The sequence below is a fragment of the Lissotriton helveticus genome, chromosome 10 (genome assembly GCF_964261635.1).
Source record: "Lissotriton helveticus chromosome 10, aLisHel1.1, whole genome shotgun sequence".
NCBI classification, from domain to species: Eukaryota; Metazoa; Chordata; class Amphibia; order Caudata; family Salamandridae; genus Lissotriton; species Lissotriton helveticus.
The window spans coordinates 34,870,302-34,892,265 of record NC_136071.1 but is presented as its reverse complement, the minus strand read 5'-3'; the positions used below and the strand labels follow the sequence as shown (position 1 = coordinate 34,892,265).

Genomic DNA, 21,964 nt, shown 5'->3' with positions numbered 1-21,964 from the left:
CCCACTATGTCATAACAACAGATGCTTAATTGTACATCTGGTACCTCACATGTAGAAGTTGCCCACAAATATATAAGAGACCAAAATAAATAATGTCAGTGTACTGTAGTTGCAAGTAATACGGTTAGGCACGTTAAATAATCAGATGGAGGTCTGAGGAATAGACAACACAAACTCTGTGTATTATATCATCAAATAAAGAGGGACACACTGTTGAAGAAAGCACAGGGAATTACCAATATCATTTAATAGGAGCATCTCAATGAAGCCTCTACTCTAGGTCTTGATAATGATCAAGTGGATACCCTAAGTAGGGCCGGACTGGTCGTTGCGGGCACCGGGCAATCCCCCGGTGCGTCGCAAGGGTGGGGGCCGGTTTTGGGCCGCTGGGGGCCGTTTTTGCAGCACATCGGCTGAAAACCGGCCCCGGCAAAGAGCTCGGTAGCACCCCCAACCTCCTCCCCCGGGGGGGCGGCCGAGCACTTTGCCGGGGCCGGTTTTGGTTCCCAGTCCGGCCCTGACCCTAAGCCTCTCCATACTGGACTGTCACAAATAGAAGCTCCATCAAGATCAACTTGAGGCAATGGAGATGATCTCAGCTGGGCCTCTTTGCCATGCAACAGAACAAGAAATGGTAGTTCTCTCGTAGGGGATTTCCATGTATAGTCATAAGCACTAAATAGTCCGACCCACGTGCGGGGACCTCAGAGCGCTTTGTCCGATATATTGGCTTAAGTGTAGATGTGCACCTTCCTTTGGTAAGGCCTGCAGAGTCACTTAAGAAAGAAAATATTATGCACCCTGTAGGAGAAGGCTACAATGACCAAATTCCTCATTTTGTAGATACAAAAAGGTGTCGGGAGATCTGTCTATGCATATAAATGCATAATGCCTTTTTAAAACAATCCAAATGTCTTTCACAAACCCCTTTTTAGTAGAGTATAAAAATGAAGGAGCACTGAATGCAGCCTTTCTAAAGCTTTTCTCTTCAAAATCATCCTTCAACTCTCTCTTGCATTTTATACAGTTTTCTGGTAGGAATTTGGGCTGTTTTGTCTTTAAAATGCCATCTTTATTTGATGATTGCCCTTCTTGTGGGAGAAAGAAATCCAAAACAGACACCCATGATGTCTGTATTCTCCAGTATTAGGGTGTCTTTCATAGATTCACATACCTGAATCATTCCCCGTCGTCGGAGTGGGAGTCTCACGGTATATAAAAAAGCAATAATATGCAATAATATCTTTAGAAAAACTTGGTAATAACCAACCAGGAAGTAAAGTAGCCCAAGCTACAAGAGTAAAAACTTCCACACTCATGACTATCCTAGTCATTTTGTATAGACCAAACTGCAGCCAATCAGGCAACAGCACCCACCAGAATGTTCTCCCCAGAGGCTCAGGCTCTCAGATTTTCTACCGCACGTCGTGTGAAGGGAGTCTCCCTGAACTCTGCTCAGTTCTTCTCAAGTTTCTTCAGGATTTATTGATTTGATGATGTCTTCCTCAAAGAAATCTTTATTCAGGCCTTGTGAGTCTTGTGGTAAGCTCTGGCTTTTCTCAGAAGATCCCCACAAGAAATGCATTTACTGCCTGTGTCCAGACCATCAAGTGAAGGACTGCAAGATATGTAGGACCTTCCCTCAAAAAACCCTCAGGGACAGAAAGGGCCGCTTACTTCTGTGGCCACAGAAGCTCAAGGATCAAGATAATCCACTGTCTGAGGTAGGCAGTATTGCCTCTGGGTCTACTGTGGCTTCTAGGAAGAGAGCTGCTGAGGAGGTATTATCTTCTCCTGGGGCCAAGGTTGTGAGGAGACAGCAACCTTCTAAGGGGTCAGAGAGTCCTTCCACTTCTAAGGCTACTCCCCCTGGTAAGAGCAAACCTTTGCCATCCACACCCCCGAGAAGATCGACCAAGATTTTACCTCAAAATCCCTGTTGTTGACGACGCCGTCGACGACCCCTTCTTCGACTAAGTTTTCCGTCGATGCAACATCTACATCTATGGTAACCTTTTCTTCACCTAAACCTGAGATGATCATGTCGTCGGTGTCTCCTCCGTCGACGTTGGTCTATGTCTCAGTGAAGCCTATCTCATCGACGAAGGAATCTGCCATCGTCGGCGCCCCATTGACGTCAAAGTCTAAGAAAGTTCCGTCGACGACGGCTTCATCGTCGACGCCACCGCTGACGGTCACTTTATCGTCGTCAATGACCTCCTCGTCGCCGACGAGCTCGTCGACGAAACCTGCATAGTCGACGGCCAAATCGTCGACGAAGAATTTATCATCGACGAACACTTTAACGTCGACGAAGACTTCATCGTCTTTATCGTCGACGAAACCCTCGTCGTCGACGAAGACTACTTTATCGGCGTTATCATCTTCAGGACCTATTCCTCCGTCGACGAGCCTGGTTCCTCCGTCGACGCCACAACTGTCTACACGTACATCAATTCAAGTTTGGGCACCATCTACGGATTTTACATCTACGCCGTCTACGGCAAAGCCTTCCTTGTTACAGAGCGTGGTTCTGGGCTAGAACCTTTATCTCCATTACACCTGTCGCCTCGTACAGTACCTTTACAGGTTCCTGACAAATTGCTGGACTCAGAGGACAGTGATGAAGACTCTGAATTGGATGGTATGTTTGGAGCAGCTACAAGTCCTTCAGAACTGCTCATCAAATACCAAGAAGAGGATCAGGATGATCAACCTTCGCATGAACATGTGACATCACCCATCACTAGTGTACCAACAGCCCAGATGCCTGTGACATTGTTAACACCTTCGAGTCTCATGACGAGCTCAGCTCGTCATGAGCCACGGTGCTCGTGTGCTCATGACGAGCTGAGCTTGTCATGACCGTTAGAACGCTCGCATGCTGGGCAAATTTCCCTGTTGTGCGAGCGTTCTAAAGGAACGGGTGTGGTCATGAGCTCAGCTCGTCATGAGCACACGACCACCGTGGCTCATGACGAGCTGAGCTCGTCATGAGAATGGGGGCGCTGTGCGCGCCCCCGCCCCTCAGCACAGCAGGGGAATTTTCCCAGCTGCGAAGGGGTTATCTAATCCCCAACACATGCAAAACGATCATTACTGGCGTTTCCCACCAACTGAGTCAGCGTACCTCCTACACCTGTGGTACAGGCTTCCATGTCTGAATTCAGGTCTCCAAGGCCTCTTTCGACAGTAACTTCTCATCAACCTGAGGAACAACAATCATCAGAGGATGAAGAGAGAGAGGAAGGTGAAGTTGATGACAGATCCTTGTTGTCTGAGTGGGATGACTATCAAATCCAGACGCCTTCTCCTTCACCTCCGATTCCTGCCGATTCACCTCCAGTGAACATTGGGGGTTTTCACCTTCTTATGGAGAGAGCAACACAATGTTTCCTTATTCCTATGGAAACTACGAAGGAGGAATGTTTCCTCTATGACTTCAAAGACCAGCCAAGGAAACAGATAAGAACAATTCCAATTATTGATTTCATATGGAAAGAGGGTCTTAAGCTGATGTCTATTCCTGCATCTTTCCCGCCAGTATTGCCACGTATAGATCAAAAGTATAAGACGCCTGAAAACCCCCCAGCTTGCCTTATAGGTCACCCAAAGACAGATTTGGTGATCGTACAGGCTGCACAAAAACGGTCCAGAAATCCTTCATCACCGATTACACCCCCACCTGATAGAGACGGCAGGCGTCTAGATTCTATTGGAAAACGAGTATCGACGATGGCAGCGACACCTGTTCGTGCGGCCAATTCTTTGGCCATTCTGGGTCGGTAAGACCGGCAGATGTGGTCGGACATCTCACCGTACGTCGACATGCTTCCAGAACCTGCGAAATCTGAAGCTCTGAAGATACTGCAGGAGGGAGAGAGTATTTCAGCCGAGATTATAGACTGTGCAGTGGATGTGACTTCTACTGGGTTCAGACAGCTAGCGGGGGGTGCTGTCCTACGATGACAGGGCTGGGTTAAGGCGACTTTGTTTCGTCAAGAGGTGCAAGCTAAAGTTCTGGACATGCCCTTCGATGGGGAGTTTTTGTTTGGCCCACAGGTAGAAGAAGTCATACAAACAATTAAGAAGGACACTGAAACAACTAGGTCCCTTGGCACCTTGCAGTTTCAAAAGCCGCACTTTCGGGGTGCGAGAGGACGTGAATCGTCCTCAAATAGAGGAAGTCATAGCCAACAATCTTCCTACAGATCTTATCAAGGGAATCAGCGCTACCAGTCCCAACGTTACCAATCTTATGGCCAGCGCAACACCACCTATTCCCAGAATAAGAAAAAGCCTGCCTGCTGCAGAAACGATTCCAATAAAAGGCAATGAGTGTCACCACCGCTACTGCCGCAGTCCCATGTAAAAGTTGGAGGAAGAATCTCAAAGTTTTACTCAAATTGGTCCTCAATAACGTCGGACAGGTGGGTCCTAGACATTGTGGCCAGGGGCCATGCTCTCGAATTCGAAAAATTTCCTCCAAACATCCCTCCAAAAGGTCCACCTCCAGCTCATCTCAAGGAGTTGTTTTCCCAAATTAATCTGATGTTACAAAAAGGAGCGATCGAAAAAGTCCCTCAAGGGCAGAGAGGAACAGGATTCTATTCAAGGTTCTTTCTCATAAGGAAAAAATCCGGAGAATGGCGTCCAATTTTAGACCTTCGTTCCCTCAACTAGTATTTGAAGAAGCTATCGTTTTGGATGCTATCGCTTCGGGAAATACTTCATCTTCTCTCGGCAGGGGATTACATGGCCACCCTGGACCTTCAAGATGCGTATTTCCACGTTCCCATTTTACCCCGTCACAGGAAGTTCCTACGTTTCAGAGTGGCTGGCAGGGATTTTCAGTTCAAGGTCCTCCCCTTTGGACTACGATCGGCACCCAGAGTGTTTACGGTCCTAGCTCCGGTAGCAGCATACCTCCGGCTGGAGGGAATTCAAATATTTCCCTACTTGGACAATTGCCTTATCAAGGTGAGTTCCTTCCCCAAACACCAACATCCACGTACAACGATGTCTGTCTTTCTTCCAGTCGTTGGGACTCTCTATCAATCTCGGCAAGTCACACCTTGTTCCTTCCCAAAGACAAAGGTTCTTGGGAGCAAACTTGGACACACAACAGGTCCGAGCTTTCATATCGGACGAGGGGCAAGAAAGGATTCAAAACATGGCTCAGATGTTCTTATCAAGAAGATCAGTTTCAGTCCGACAGTTCAAGTCTTTTCTGGGAATGGTTTCTTCTTGCTTCCCTTTGATACTAAATTGCCATCTCAGAATGAGGCCTCTGCAGGAAGAACTCAACCTACAATGGCTCATTCACATCACTCCTCGGATGCGAGAGGCTTTTCTCTGGTGGATCCAAGACAGAAATCTACATAAGGGGTGCGCGTTCCTTCAAGAGGCGCCAAATTACACAATCACCACAGACGCATCTCTCGAAGGTTGGGGAGCACATCTTCAAGGGCTGAAGGTCAGCGAGAGATGGAGTCCTCAACAAAAGGCCTGGAACATCAATCTGCTAGAGCTAAGAGCCATCTTCTTAGCCCTCAAGTCCTTTTCGGGCAATCATTCAAGGGGCCACAGTATTGGTGCGCAAAGACAATACCACAAGTATGCAATACTCAAACAAACAGGGAGGAACGAGGTCGGTTCTTCTATCTCAGAAAGCCCAAGAAATATGGGTGTGGGCGATACGACACAGGATCAATCTCTTGGCTGTTCATGTGCCGGGAATTGCAAATGTGCTGGCGGACACCCTCAGCAGATCAACGGTGTCCACCCACGAATGGGAGCTGCATCAAGCAACGGCGGATCGAATCTTCCAGCAGTGGGGTCATCCCGATCTGGACCTCTTTGCGACCAAGAAGAACAGCAAATGCATGTTCTTTGCAAGCTGGCATCCTCACAGAGGCTCTCAGGGGAATGCTTTTTCGATCAACTGGTCTCAAATATACGCTTACGCTTTTCCTCCGATACCGTTGGTTCCCAGAGTTCTCTGGAAGATGAAGAGAGAGCTGTGTCACCTGATTCTCATCGCCCCCAGGTGGCTTCGCAAATACTGGTTCACCAAACTTCTTCTCCTTTCAGAGTGCGATCCAATACAGTTTCAATCAATACCGAATCTCCTCTCGATTCAGAATGGTCAGATTTGCCATCCGGATCCGGCCTCTCTAAAATTAGCAGCTTGGCGCCTGAACACCTTGAATTCGCGCATCTGAATATCTCTGCGGATTGTAAGGAGGTACTAGCTAATGCACGAGCTCCTGCAACAATAAAGAGATACAGACTTAAATGGAAAAGATTCTGCATTTGGTGTCAATCTGATGGGATTCACCCATGTCAGGCAACGCCGGATCGGATATTGCCTTTTTTCTTACACCTAGCAAGATCAGGTTTATCTCATGCAACTTTGAAGGTCTTTCTGGCAGCCATTTCAAGGTACCGTCAGGATGGGTCCACCTCTCTTTATTCTTCAAGAATAATACAGCAGTTCTTTAAGGGACTATTCAGAATGTTTCCTCCTGTACGTCGTCCGCCTCCATCATGGCATCTTAATGTAGTGTTAGCGCATTTGAGCCAATTCACTGGGTGGATTTCAAATTCCTAACATGGAAGGTTTCTCTCTTGCTGGCATTGACTTCATCTAGAAGTGTCAGTGATGTTCAAGCTTTCACCGTCAATTCACCTTTCTTACAATTCACGTCCAATTCTGTGGTGCTACGTACAAACCCAAGGTTTATGCCTAAAGTGCCTTCGGATTTTCACCTGAACGAACCAGTCATCTTAAAAATGTTTTTTCCTAATCCGCAATCCCCTGTGGAGAGGGCATTGCATACCCTTGACATCAGAAGATGTTTAAAATTCTATTTGCAAAGCACCTCTACCATCCGCAAATCCGATCAACTGTTTGTTGCCTATGGAAAGATACGGCAAGGACAAGCAGTGTCTAAACAAACCTAGATGGATGGATTTCTGCAGCTATTGACTTTTGCCATATACAAGCGGGAAGACCTTTACAGACAACTCCAAGAGCTCACTCTACAAGAGCTGTTTCTTCCTCGACTGCTCTTTTCGCTGGAGTTCCCCTTCAGCAAATCTGCAGAGCAGCGACTTGGTCCAGCAGACATACTTTCACGAAGCATTATTGTTTGGATGCTGCCTGCGAGACTGATACTTCAGTGGGTCAAGCGGTTCTACGCAATCTTTTCAGATAAGGTGAGCCTCTGTTTCCCTCCTCCTCTGTACTGCTTTCCAGACGCTTATTCCATGGCTAATATTGAGTGCATTCTCATGTGATTGCAAGTTTTTTCATGCATATATGGATGTTGGCCTTGTATTATGTGAATGTATATACTTGCTATGCACAAACTGATGTTACAAATAGCGTCTTCCAAGCATTATTTGGGTACTGCTATCTACTCTGATTCAGGCATGTGAATCTATGAAAGACACCCTAATACTGGAGAAGAACAATGGTTACTTACCTGTAATTCTGTGGTTCTCCAGTATTGGTGTCTTTCATAGATTCACATGCAACCCGCCCACCTCCCCTCAGAGGCTCTTAGGCTAGGATGTTTTTAGCTTCACTCCTGTGCGAGAAAATCTGAGAGCCTGAGCCTCCGGGGAGAACATTGTGGTGGGTGCTGTCGCCTGATTGGCTGCAGTTTAAACTATACAAAATGACTAGGATAGTCATGAGTGTGGACGTTTTTACTCTTGTATCTTGGGCTACTTTACTTCCTGGTTGGTTATTACCAAGTTTTTCTAAGGATATTATTGCATAATATTGCTTTTTTTATATACCGTGAGACTCCCACTCCGACTACGGGGAATGATTCAGGCATGTGAATCTATGAAAGACACCAATACTGGAGAACCACAGATTACAGGTAAGTAACTGTTGTTCTTCCTTGTCTTCCAGTAACTCATCTACCTGAAGACTGTCAACAATGCAAGACCTTTTTCAGGCGAAACCTACATTATAGGGAGAAGATTCGCCTCCAGGACACGGAAGAACAGCAGAGGAAGCAGATGCAGGCTGATTCTAAAGGGTGAGGAGAAGGTCAGTCCTCTACCAGGGCTCTATTATTAACCTCTGGTGAACAAAGAACATCCACAAGAAGTCTTCAGGTACAAAACGGCGTTATTCCCCATCGATGTCGAGAACATCGGCATCGAGACATAGTACAGCACCAACTTGTTCGCTCTCAAGAGCTGGTTCGACATCGAAAAAGAGGAGAAGATCTACGTCGAGACGGGGTTGGTCAACTCCAAAGTCTCACCATCATTAGCATAGAGCCGCAGATCGCCGACGAGGAGTAGGTCCATGTTGAGGCACACACTTCTTTTGACATCGAGAAGTGGTTTGCCGTCTATGAGATCCCAATGATCAACATCGAGGAGGCGCTGACATTCGACGTCGAACAGCAGATCTCTGACGCATCATCACAGGAGGTCAGCGTCAAGGAGCAGGTTAATTTCTTCAACATGTGAGAGGAAGAGGAGACACATTTATTCCTCACCAGGGTCTGACTATTCCAGGGTGCGCACTCCATCTTCACCTGGAATTTTGCCAGTCTCTCCTTCACTACCTCCTCCACCTCCGTCTGCTCTGGAGCCTTCAGTACTGATTCCGTGTGCGCCAACACCTCTTTCGCCATCTCGTCCAAGGCAAGGATTGCGTTCCAGGGCTCCCCATCGTTCTCACAGCCACCATAGGTCATGACATTCGTCATCAAGAAGACCTATTCATCTGTCACACAGACCCAGATCACAGTCACTGTCGCAATCTCATCATCATTCCAGGTATTTGTCCTCCACCTCTGTTGGATGCTACTCGCCTACCTTAACAGGATGTCCACCACCTAGAGTCTTCCAGACTCTGTATAAATATTAGCAGCAAAGAAACACCATGCTACTACCCCTGCCTCCTCAGTTCCAGCAGATGAAAAGAGCAAGAAGTTGGATTTAGTGGTCCGCAATATGTGGTATTGCGACCTCTTCCTTCAAAGCAGCAAGTGCAGCTGCTCTCCTCTGACACTACGATAGGGCATTGTGGAAATCGGTCCAGAAGTTTGCCAAACATCTGCCCAAAGACAAGCAAGAGTTTTTTATGGAAGTAGTTGTAAGAAGGTAGAATACTTCTAGCATGGTTTCCTCCACTTTTTGCCAGGTGTTGATGTGCTTTTGACTAGCCTAACTGGGATTCTGCTAACCAGGACCCCAGTCACTGTGCTTCCTCCCTAGATTGACCATGTTAAGTACTGTTGTACATCCACAGTTGGCTTTTGGTGTAACCTTGTAAGTCCTTAGTGTATGGTACTAAAGTATCTAGGGCTTAGGTACACCAGGGGTCTCCCATGGGCTGCAGCATGCATTGTCCCACCCAGGAGAGACCACTCAAGCTGTGACTACAGGCCTGTCATTGCAGCCTGTGTGAGTTGGTGCTGGCACCCCTCACAACAGATATACGTTTTCTTATATCTGAAGTCACTGCACTTAAAACTTATAAATCTCCCCTCTAGCAGGCCTTTCAGTCCTGAAGGCAGAGTGCTTGGTTATAAGTGTGAGGGTGTCCCTGCATGCGCAGGGCACCCCTACAAACCCCGGAGTCAATTCATCAGGCTTTGTAAGTGCGGTCAACTATTTTAATACATATAGTGGACATCAGTCATTACGTGATGTCTAACTATATAGTGGCCTCAATGATCCTGGTCATGTTTGGTATCAAACATGTTGGAATCTTACCCCAACACGGATACTTATGCTGGAAGTATGATCCCAGTTACTGAGGGGCTCCCTTGGGGTACCCCTCTCTACTCCTGGTTACAGCCTTTCAGGGTCTGACAGCAAGCTAGTGCTGCTGCTGACCACAGACAAGATTCTGCCCTCCTGCTGCTGAGCCAAGCTAGAGCAGAGGAAAAAATAACAACAGGTTTCCTGTTGCAGGGAGGTGTGACCACCTCCCAGACAGGATTTAGTGTATTGGGCTGGGGTTGGGGGGGCTTGCCAGCACCACCAGACTGCTTTGAAGGGCGCATTTGGTGCCCTACTTGCATACTCCAGTTGGAACCCGTTCTAGGAGCCCTTGGCTCCCGCTCTGGTGTAAAACTGGACAGATGACATCGGAATATCCTCCCATCTTTACAGCCCCTCCTCTGGGAGGAACCCCTGAGTTGTTCCAACCCTTTCTAAGTGTAGCTACGTGAAGTGCACTACGTGAGCTACGTGTAGCTATGCAAACTGGGTAGTGCACTGTGCAAAATACTGTTCGCACTGGTTGCACAGTGCCGGATGCTTGTCCGCACTGTGCAATCAGTGCAAACCGCATCTTGCACAGTGCAAGCGGTAGTTTTCTGCCGCTCAAGTAGATTTCTACTCGAGCGGCAGCTTTCTCATCGCGGACTTGTAGTTTCTCATTGCAAGCGGTCGCGAGCATGCATGCCCACTCGCAATGAGAAACCTGACCTCCTTGCGTTGAGAATCTCTCCGGGAGGTTTATTTTCCACGCTCGCGATCGGCAACTTGATGTTGCTGATCGTGAACGAGGAAAAAATCTCGCCGGGTCGCCAACTTGACTTTGAGTACCTCGAGCAAGCAAAAAATTACCCCTACGCTACACGTGTTTGCACTGTGCTATGTGCAATTTGCGTAGTGCGAAGTAGCACAAACTACGCGAGCATACCGTAGTACTTCGCCCAGGTCGAGGTCCCCTTGCGCCTCCTGTGCCTTCGGCCTGTGGGTCCTCATGAGGGTCTTCTTCTGCTTCAGTGTGCTCACCTGCTTGCTCAGGGCCTGCTCTGACTCTCCCGTTTGTGGTGCGTTCCATGGACCTTGCTGGTCCCAACATTGCTCCTTCTTCGCTTTCCACGCCTGTGTACTGCATTTGCCATTTTACACGTGCTAAATTACATGTTGACCTCTATTCCATGCAATGCTCTGATCTTCCATTTTGTTGCATCGCACTTCATTTTCGTGCTGCCTTGCCCTGTAGTTACACTTCAGCAGTAACATAAACATGTTTTTCACGTAAACCAGTACAAGCTGGTGCGAGGCATCTCGTGAGGAGGTTATGTTGTACCTTCAGCGTGTTTTCGTGCATTCTATGCTTATCTCTAGGACAGAGGGATGATGGCCGTGCAAAGCTCCAAGGCCGGAGATAGAGAAAGGAATGTCTTTTGCCTCGGCACAGCCAAAACAGAATCTGGCCAGGTCTGTCTGGGTGGGTCTGATGCAGAGATGGGGCCAGCACCTGTAAATAGATGGGCGAGAGCTCCTGCTAGAGGCTTCTCGAACATGTTGATTTAAACTATAAAAAGCGGTGTCTGTGGGGTGGAGCTCAGGAACTCAGTCTTGGAGTGGACGCATTCGCGGGACAACTTTGGTGCCCGGAGAGATTACTTCCTGAGTCCCCGGTCTCTGCAGGGTTCCCGACTTGGTGTTCAGTGCTTGGCCAGGGATGTTGAATTCTCCGGTGCGGACGCATCTGGTGAGGTGCTTTGTACATTAACTGTTTATATACCTGTATTCACAGTTTCATATTTATAGATATATAGCGTGGTGTATTCATTGTCTATTGCCTTTCACTAGGTGCCTAAGAATTTATTAGTTTCAGTGACTTATTGCCTTTGCCTACAATATTAATAAAGCTCATTTTTACCTCCAGTGGAGTGTTGGAGTTTCTATGTGAGTAAATGGTGTGCGTAAGTTCAGATTACGCAAGTGGGCAAAGCAATACATTTTGGCGTAGTCAGCAGGATTCGAAAATTACGCAGGGAGAAACATGTTTAAAAAGACGAAAGGTGGTTTTGGCTCTTTGGCACCGAGTGAAATCCCTTTAGCCCCCATGCAAATTCCTGGATGGGTGGCGACCCCGTACTCCGCGCTGGCTCGTGAGTATTCTAAAAGCTCAGGATTAAGTGAGAGCTGGTTTGACTGTCTGGGCGAAGCAACGCCAGAAGATGTTTTAAATTGTTTACAGAAGGTTCCTGTGGAGAAAGGCAAAGAATTATGCACGGTGGGTGGCAGGGGTTGGGCTCTCTTGCATGCCTACCGTCAAGTATTTAACAAATGTTTATCTCTGCAGCGGGGACAGTTGAGCTAAGAAAAACAACTTATTGAAGCTAAGAATATTTCTATGATGCTTTCCTGTCAGAATAAGTTATTATAAGATAAGTTAGAAACATATCAAACAATAGCAGAAAGGGCAGCAGTCCGTGTTGCTGAATATAGATATGAGAGAAGGAGAGGGCGAGTTAGTAAGAGGAAGGTCCATTTAGCGATTGCCAAAGCAGGCTTAGATTTCGATCCATCAACTTGGGACTCCAACATCTGGGAATCGTCAGAATTCTCCTCAGAAGGAGAGCAGTCCTGAGGGTTACCCAACATTGTATTCAGATCTGCGCCGGGACCTGCAGAGCTGCGCAGGCAAAAATTAGATTAGGAAATGGGCCAAGCTCCGGTGCAGGGATGGGCTCGCAAAGATAATAGACCACATGTGAGGGTTGAGATCTATTGGAAAAATAGAAATGTTCAGGAGGTGCGGGCTTTGGTAGACACCGGAGCGGAGGCCACATTGATACATGGCAATCCACGAAAATTTAAAGGACAGTATTTTACTATCACAGGTTTGGGAGGACAGGAAACACCAGAAGTGAAAATGGTAATTCAGATGAAAATAGGCAGACTTCCCAAGAGCGCATACACTGTTTTGATTGTTCCTATTCCCGAGTACATTATTGGCATTGATATTCTGAAAGGTATGACCCTATACTTAGATGACGGATGCTATCAGTTTGGGTCAAAGCAGTACTTCTCAGTGGCTGCTGTGAGGGTGGGGCGCTTGAAAATTCCCCCAGTGGCCACAGTAATAACAGATGCCTCCACTCTAGGGTGGGGAGCTCATCTGGGGAATCTGGAGATCAAAGGTCTTTTATATCCAGAGAAGAGATTGTTGCATATCAATCTTCTGGAATTGCGGGTGATACAACTGGCTCCCTTCCCTTCGTGGTCAGTCAATTCAAGTCTTAATAGACAATACTACTGCGATGTAGACCTAAACAAACAGGGAGGAGTCGGGTTGTAGCCTCTCTGCAGAGAGGCTCTGCGACACTGGGCCTGGGCTTAGGACCATCAGATTTGCCTCTTGGAAAACCACTTGGCTAGAGTTCCGAATGGGCGTGCATACAGTCTGAGTCAACACTTTTCTACCAATCACGAGTGGTGTCTCCATCCGGAGTTGGTATAACACATTTTCGGGATATAGGGCACCCACTCAGATAGACCTATTTGCCACTCAAGAGACCGCCCACTGCCTGTCGTTTCTGCAGCCTTCAGTATCCGTTGCAGGTGGCTCTGGGGACGCGTTTCAATTGAACTGGGGCGCTCAGCTGTTTAACGCATTTCCTACCATACCCTTGATTTCGCAGGTTCTGAGGAAGATTCTCCAAGACCATGCCCAAGTCATTTTAATAGCCCCGGATTGGTGGCAAAGGGTATGGTGTACAGACTTTCTCACCTCTCTCTGTGCCCACCGCTCCATCTCACTCACGGGGCAAACCTCCTCTCGCAGTCGCAGACCCCCACCTCTAGAGCCTGCATCTACATGCCTGGAGAAGGACCGGGGCAACCTGAGTTCTTTTTCTCTTCCTCCTGATGTGGTGGGTGTTATACTATGAGCCAGAAAACACGCCACCAAATCGGTTTCTGCTCGCAGATGGGGAAGTCTGTAAAGTGGTGTGCAGAAAATTCCAATGACCCTTTGAACGCCCATTTATCTGACATTTTACGATTTGTGCTATCCCTAGCACAGCAAGGCTGTGCACTTGCAACAGTTAAGGGGTATTTGTTGCCCCTTCGACATTCCTCTGCTTACCGAACAAACCTTACCTTTTTAAACTGCCTATAGTGTTAAGGTTTATAGAGGGACTTACTAACAAGCTCCTTCACACTGTTCATTATGCCTCAGTGGGAGCTTAATTTGGTGTTAACCTTTCTTATGGGTGCTCCATTTGAGCCCTTACATAGTTGTCCTTTGAGGTTGCTTACTTTCAAAATGATTTTTCTAGTCAACAAGATGTCGACTAGGATTTCTATTGGATGCGCTGTTCTATGCAGACAAGATGGTATTGAAAACCAGTGCTGCTTTCCTGCTAAAGGTGGTTACTCCCTTCCACTTGGGCCAGTCTATCACCCTTCCTACTGTCTATTCGCCTCCACATCCTTCTAAAGAGAAAGAAAGCCATAATTGTTTTTTGGATCCTAAAAAGAGCTGTGAGCTTTTATGTGGACAGAACTCGTGATCTCAAGCTGAATGATCAGCTGTTTGTTGGCTATGTGGGCAAGATGAGAGGGAAAGCAGTGCATTAAGAGGGAATTGTCCAGATGGATTATCCTGTGCATCAAGATCTGCTGTGCCATAGCTAACACGGGACCACCTGAAGGAATTGAAGCTCATTCTACTAGAGCTCAGTCTTCTACTTCTGCTTTGGCTAGCATTGTCCCTGTGGTTGACATTTGCAAAGCAGCAACTTGGGACACCCTCCACACTTTTGCGAAGCACTATTGTTTAGCCTCTGAAGTGAGGATGGACGGTCACTTTGCCCGATCAGTGTTGCAGGATTTTTTGGAATAGGCAGACAGGAACCCACCTCGGAGTGCTGGACTGCTTGGGGATTCTATTCAAAAAGTGAGGAATCCACCGGTAGATGTATCCATCAGAAGAACAAGTTGTCTTCCAGGGGTGACTCATCAATAGTCATGAGCACTGAGTAGTCCCGCCCATGCATGCAGTGGCGTAACTCAGGTCCCCGCAGCCCCCGCGGTGCGAGGGACCCCCAGCTGCAGGGGGTCCCCTCAGCACAGTACGCTCGCCTGAGAGCTCCTGATAAAATGTGGAGTGGGGGCCCCTCCCTGCACCTTGCAGGGGAGCCTCCTCAAATGTCGTTACACCACTGCATGTACTGGGACCCAAGAGCACATATTAAATACAATAAATATGCACGTTTGAAACCTTTAAAAAGTTCAAAGTAACCCAAACACACACACATATATATATATTACCTACTGGCGATAGCCAGTAGGTATATATAGTTAGGACCTAATTTCCGTAGGAAATCCACAACATTTTATTGGGAATAACTTTGGCGTTGAGGAAATTGCATGAAAGTTTCCAAAATTTTGGCCAGCTCAGTTCTGCTCCTTCCCTGAAAGTTTTGGGGGGATTCGTCAAGCGGGGGCCGAGAAAAAAGGGGGGTCCCAAAACGTGTTTTCTCCATGTTAATTTCCATAGGTCGTTCAGACACGGCTACAGCCCGAACCGCTGAATGAAATTACACCAAACTTTGCAAAATTGTAGGGACTGGTACGCAGAAGTGCCTTTTCTACATTTGGTGACAATTGCTCCAGTGGTTTTTATGAAAATTAACTTCAAAACCACATATATATCTATATAAGCTTACTGTACTCTGTACCTTCCCGAGTACGAGCTGCATTCTGATTCTTGTACCTCGGTAGACTGAGGCACAGGAAAGCAGAAAAACAAACGTGTAGAACTCAAAAAGGGGGCAGGGTAGAAGCACCCTGACCCCCTAGGCCTGCTCAGGGGGTCCCACAAGGAGCCCCCAGGCCCCACCATTTTTTTTTTTTTAAACATCGCGGGGTACGCGTGAGATCTGATTGGCTGTCAGCATTTCATCCAAGAAGTGTTGGCAGCCATCTTGGGACCAATATACATGATAGCACCTCATTAAAAAGCATTGTAGTTAATAGAGGGTTTTAGGACTTTAGTTACATTATAAACCATTTGTTGATGGTACCATACTCATTTTAGGAATTGTGGTGTGTTCTAAGGTGATTTTACCATGTGAAAAAACCTTCTGCTGGGATATCATGAATCATGTTTGAAAGAAAACTATTATCTCATGCTTTTCCCACAGTGGTTTGGAAGGGGATCTATAAGCTAAACTGAAAGCATATTTTCTGTAAATTCACATTATCTTTCTCAGTCATGTGAGAATGAAGTCTGACATTCTCAGTAAAACATGTACATCCAACAAGGACAGAGACTGTCAGTTGATTCCTTTGTGTTCTACTGCAGCCTCCTAGAGTGTTCTAAAGAACAACTAGAGCGCTAACAGTCCTACTTATTACAAAGGTATGGCACACCTGAAGCCATCTTGATTGGAATAAAGTGGTAACTCTTAAAACATTTAATTTAAAAAGGAACAACATGAGGGGGTATATTTTGCCATAGAAAGTATGATTAGTGCTGCAGAAAGAAAAATTAGGGCACATTTTGAGTGACTTCTCAAATCCTCTTCTATTTCATTAAAAAAATTCTGAAATGCAGACTGAAACATGCACTTTGAATACCAGCAGCAGACTTCCCTGGTGAGCAGTAGCTTTACTACAGTGATCTAATAAGCAACTAGAGTGCTAACATTCAGAATTTATGGCAAATGTGTGAGACATCTGAATGCCTTCTTGATGGAACCAAAGTAAACAAGCATTGAAAATGCAATAGATCTCGCCCTCGTTTAAGTTAAAGCCATTCTGTTTGTAATGAGGTGGCTTTTTAGCTTTGCTTTTATTAGTGTTTTTAAAACTTTCATGTAAATAATATGCCTATGTATGCATATATGTATATGTATGCATGCATTTATATTTGTATTTATATAGATATGCAGATTATATGTTTATATATGTATGTGTATATATATATATATATATACACATACAAATATATAAATGCATATGCATATATATGCATACTAGCAGCCCGTCCCGACGTTGTCCGGGTATGAAATAGAATGTGTGTATTTGGCAAGGGCAATTTATTTTAAAATCTCGCGGCAGACAACATTTTTTGTTTTATTAGAATTGGGACGGAGAAGGCCCAGCTGCAGCCCTGGTTGATGTTAGCAGGCACGTGTAATTGGTGTAGTGATCCGCCGCCTGAGCACGGTTACAGCCCTGGTTGATGTTAGCAGGCGCGTGTAATATCGTTGAATGAGAGAGTTATCAGTCGCGGGTAAATCCATTTAATGAGAGAGGTGAGTGACAGCGAGTAGGAGAGGCTGCAGTAATTATCCAAGCAGACACGCTCATTTGCTTGTTCCCCCACTTGAGGCCCAGATGCAGGCCTGTTTGATGTTAGCAGGCGCGTGTTCCCCCGCTTGAGGCCCAGCTGCAGCCCTGGTTGATGTTATCAGGCGCGTGTAATTAGTGTACTGATCCGCCGCCTGAGCCCGGCTAGAGCCCTGGTTGATGGTAGCAGGCGCGTGTAATTTTGTTGAATGAGAGAGTTCAGTAACAGCGCGCAGGAGAGGCTGCAGTAACGTTACTTACCAAGCCTCCAGGTGAACGCGTTTGTCACGACCCCAGCACACGGCCACAGCAGACGATCTTCTGATTAATGTACGACCAACATGGCATGAAGGGCGGAATGTAGCACACGCCCCCAGCGTGCCCCTTGATGCGGCGCGATTGCGTTCACATGGCATGAAGGCCGGACACACGCCCCCAGCGTTTCTCATGCCCCAGCGTGTCACGCCCCCAGCGTGCCCCTTGATGCTGCGCAGCAATGTAATTGGCGTTTGTATGTATGACTCACATGGCATGAAGGGCGGACACACGCCCCCAGTGTTTGTCACACCCCCAGTGGTTGTCACGCTCCCAGCATTTGTCACGCCCTGTCACGAGGACATGGTCCCTGTCGCGGACGGACGGGGCGTACCTGCTAACGTGTGTCCCTTTCCGCCCCGTCCGCAGGATTCCTACGACGTTTCCTGGGGTGCTTCAGCGCTTCCTTCGCTGACTCCGCTGCTGGCCCTTCCTTCGGTGACGTCAGGGGGGAGTCCCCTGGCATTCCAGACGTCCCACCAATCAGGAGAGACCTCGTCATCTGACGCTGACCTATCAGTGGTGCCGGGGGCGTTCAAGGAAGCCCCGTGTGTTTCTACGATCGCGGAACCTCCAGGGAAGACGCCGAACCACGAGGAGAACGCCAAGACCGAAGAAGACGGAAGGAGAGACGCGCTACTACCAGGGTTGCCGGAGGAGAGTCTCGACAAGCCAGGAGGCCCACGGTCCCACGAGCCGCCCTGCCACGCTTCCAGGGGAGAAGTGTGGCTAAACAAGGTACGAGGGCGTTTCCAAGGGTTATTTAGCACCCGGGGTGGGACGGGGTAGTACGAGGGTGGTCACAGGACATATCACGTTCCCCGGCGTCACTCTAAAAGCAGAATCGACACTAAGAGGTGGTGGAATCCTGGTGAACCCTCACTCCCCCTTCCTCCTCTCATACCTTGACCCCAGGTCAGCCACTAACGCGGCTGTTTGTATTTTCTTTTCCTCCCTGCATTCACCGGAGCCGAAAAGCCCCAGAGAGAGAGCCAAGACGAGGGATCCTAGAGAGAAAAGGCCGAGAACAGAAGAAAACAACACTGGGAGAACCGTTATTCGAACTTTATATATCTCAGCTCACTGGGCAAGCTACCTTATCTGTCAATAAACGGCATATATGAGAAACTCAGGTCGTAGAGTCCTTACTTCCCCGGCCACCCCATCACAATTGGCAAGCCAGATAGGAGTCTAGGAGGAGCCACGCCATCCGATACAGAATGGAAAACATACTGTCCCAAATGGACGCGGACAGGTCTGCGTTCACACAAGCCATCCAAAGCCAGTCGGACAACATACTGAAACTGGCTGAAGGACAAACTCAATTACTGACTGTTCTGGGCCAAGGAAGGACTACATCCCCACCCCCAGGCACGGCGGTTCCGTTGCAAAAGTTCACCCCTGGGGAAGACCCCCTTGCTTTCTTTTTGAACTTTGAGAGCAAGTTCATGGCCTGGGGATAGATGGCCGTTTTACCTGGCGCCCCTGTTGATAGGGGAAGCTCAGGCAGCATATCAAACCGTGAACCGGGATGGCACCACGGCTTACGCTGTAGTCAAACAATATATTCTAGACAGGTTGGGGGTGGATGAAGAAACCCATCGTCTACGGTTTCGTCAAGAAAAAGGGACTCCAGGGGATTTACCTAAGACTTTGTTCTTTAAGTTAAAGGAAGCCGCTGATCTATGGCTCAAACCCCAGGAAGGTAATATTGATGCCATCATGAACAAAGTATACCTGGAACAATTCATCGAAGCACTCCCATACAGTACTCAGCGTTGGCTCAAACAACATGCGGGTCTAACGTTAGAGCACGCCATAGAAATGGCCACTTGTTATGCTTGGGCTCAAGGCAAACCGTATGTGAGGGAACCCGAGAGACCACTCAAGACCTTGTCTCCCCTCAAACCGGAAAATAAACCACAAAAACCCTTGCCTGAGCCGCCTCGCTTGCGGTTCCAGCGACCAGAACTACCAAATACTGGACCTCAATGTTACGATTGTGGAGAGTGGGGACACATAGCTCGGTATTGTCGGAAAAAAAAGACAAAGAAGACAAACCTATGGACGTGAGCTACGCCCCCAGGTCCATTCTCTATGCGCAAGAAACCGGAACCACTTTCTATGTAAGAGTTACTCTTAATGGGACCGTTGTAAGGGCACTGTTGGACTCCGGTTGTAAACACTCAGTGATTCGAGAGGAGCTAGTGGGACAATCTGCCCTCATCCCGGGAAAATCTGTCAATATACGTTGCGTCCATGGTGACGTAAAAGAATACCCTGTAGCCAAAGTCACCTTGCACGCCCCCTCAGGGAAAGGAATGGAAGTCACCGTAGGGGTTATGTCCAGATTACCTGAACCCATTATTATAGGGACAGACAATCCCTCCTTCAGTACACTGTTGTTAGAGACCCTCCGAAATCTGTCTCTTCCCCATGATACCCTACTAGCCTCAGAACCTTGGGCCAGGGACACACATTTCCATATAGCCCAGTTGAATGACGCAAGTCTTACAAACGCATGGCAGGTAGCACGAGACGGAAAGGATCCTTCCACTAGAAGGTATCCTACGTTTGTTGAGAAAAACGGTCTGCTCTATAGGCTCGCGAAAGCAGATGCAGAGCCTCAACTGTTGGTCCCGAACGACTTTCAAGATCAGATTTAGTTTTTTGGGCATGCCCATCTTTTGGCTGGTCACTCAGGCGCCGAAAAAACGGGTCAAGCCATATTGCGTCATTTTTTTGGGCCGGGTATCTACGCTCAAGTCCAAAAATACTGTCAGGAGTGTAGGATCTGCCAAAAACGGAATCCCTACACTCCTCCTCCGGTGCCTCTGGTTCCTATGCCCATCATAGGGGTCCCCTTCGATCGCATAGGAATGGACTTGATCGGCCCGTTACCCAAGTCATCTAGAGGCCATCAGTATGCCCTTGTACTAGTTGACTACGCTACACGGTATCCATAGGCCTTTCCCCTGAAAGCAGCCACTTCAGCAGCCATAGCCCAGAGGTTAGTGGAGGTGTTTTCACGTATGGGTTTTCCCAGGGAAATTGTTACCGACCAGGGTACCCCTTTTGTTTCCCGTCTGATGCAACACGTGTGTGGGCAGTTAAACATCAAACACATTAAAACATCTGTGTATCACTCCCAGACAGACGGTTTGGTTGAGCGATACAACGGCTCCCTGAAACTAACCCTAAAAAAACTTCTGTCTGGGGACGGGAAGAACTGGGACCAGTTGCTACCTCTTACCCTCTTTGTACTCCGTAGTCAAAAACAGTCCAGCCTAGGGACCTCCCCATTTGAGTTGTTGTTCGGAAGAGCACCAAGAACGCTTCTTGAAATAACAAAAGGGAGTTGGGAAGCCGAGGGCGCACAGGAAGCTGAGGCTCTACTGGATTATACCCGCCAGCTACAGACCAGGCTACATAAGCTCAGAACGCTTGCCCACGATCATTTAGCCTTAGCCCAAGCCAAACAGAAGGCCTTCTACGATCGAGGCAAGAAGTGGAGGTTACTTGATGTCGGAGACTGGGTTCTAATTTTGTTGCCCTCCTCGACACATAAAATGAGAAAAGAGTGGCAAGGGCCCTTCAAAATCATACGGAAAATAGGGCGTACCACCTACCTTGTACAGTTGGGTAGAGGCAAGTCTCAAATGTACCATATCAATATTCTCAAGAAGTGGTTAGGTAAACCTCCACAAACTGTCAATATAGTGTCTCCGGTGCCTGTGACTTCCCATACAGTCGGGGATACCCCTATAAACAAGGACCTTTCCCCTGAACAACAAGAAGAAGTCAAGTCTCTTCTGTTGTCGTTTTCGGGAGTGTTCTCTGACCAACCAGGGCGCACGCATTTGGCAGAACATTTCATACCAACTCTCCCTAACACAGTCGTAAAACAAAAACCATACCGGATCCCAGAAGCAAGACGTCTTGCCTTCCAGACGGAGGTGCAAAACATGCTGGACTCCGGGATCATAGTTCCCTCCCACAGTAACTGGTGCTCACCGGTGGTGTTAGTACGGTAGCATCCGCTTTTGTATAGATTTCAGGGCCGTTAACAGGGTGTCTAAACAAGATGCTTACCCTTTACCCCGGGTTGATGAACTCCTGGAACGCCTTGGTGAGGCCCGTTATATCACCACCATTGACCTCACCAAGGGATATTGGCAGATACCCCTTGCGCATAAGGACAGGGAAAAAACAGCCTTTTCCACCCCTTCTGGGCATTACCACTTCACAGTCCTACCTTTTGGGTTGCATGGGGCACCAGCGACGTTTCAGAGGGTTATGGATACCCTACTGGCTCCTCACTTATCCTATGCATCAGCCTATCTCGACGATATTGTCGTGTTCAGTAAAACGTGGGACGACCACCTGGTACATCTAGGGAAGATCTTGTCTAGCCTACAAGAGGCCAATTTGCATATCAATGCGAAAAAGTCTAGAGTGGCTTTTCGGCAGGTCAAATACCTGGGTTATCTTCTAGGGGATGGCCAGATCATGCCTCAGACCGAGAAACTCGAGGCTATTAAGGCGTTGCCATACCCCT

General features: G+C 47.7%; 1 protein-coding gene across 1 annotated transcript in view; it reads left to right on the top strand.

Moving 5' to 3' along the window:
• Positions 1 to 21,964, top strand: part of LOC144785826 (adiponectin receptor protein 2-like) — a 368,390-nt gene that overhangs the window by 234,875 nt on the left and 111,551 nt on the right. The gene's annotated exons all lie outside the window — the stretch shown is intronic.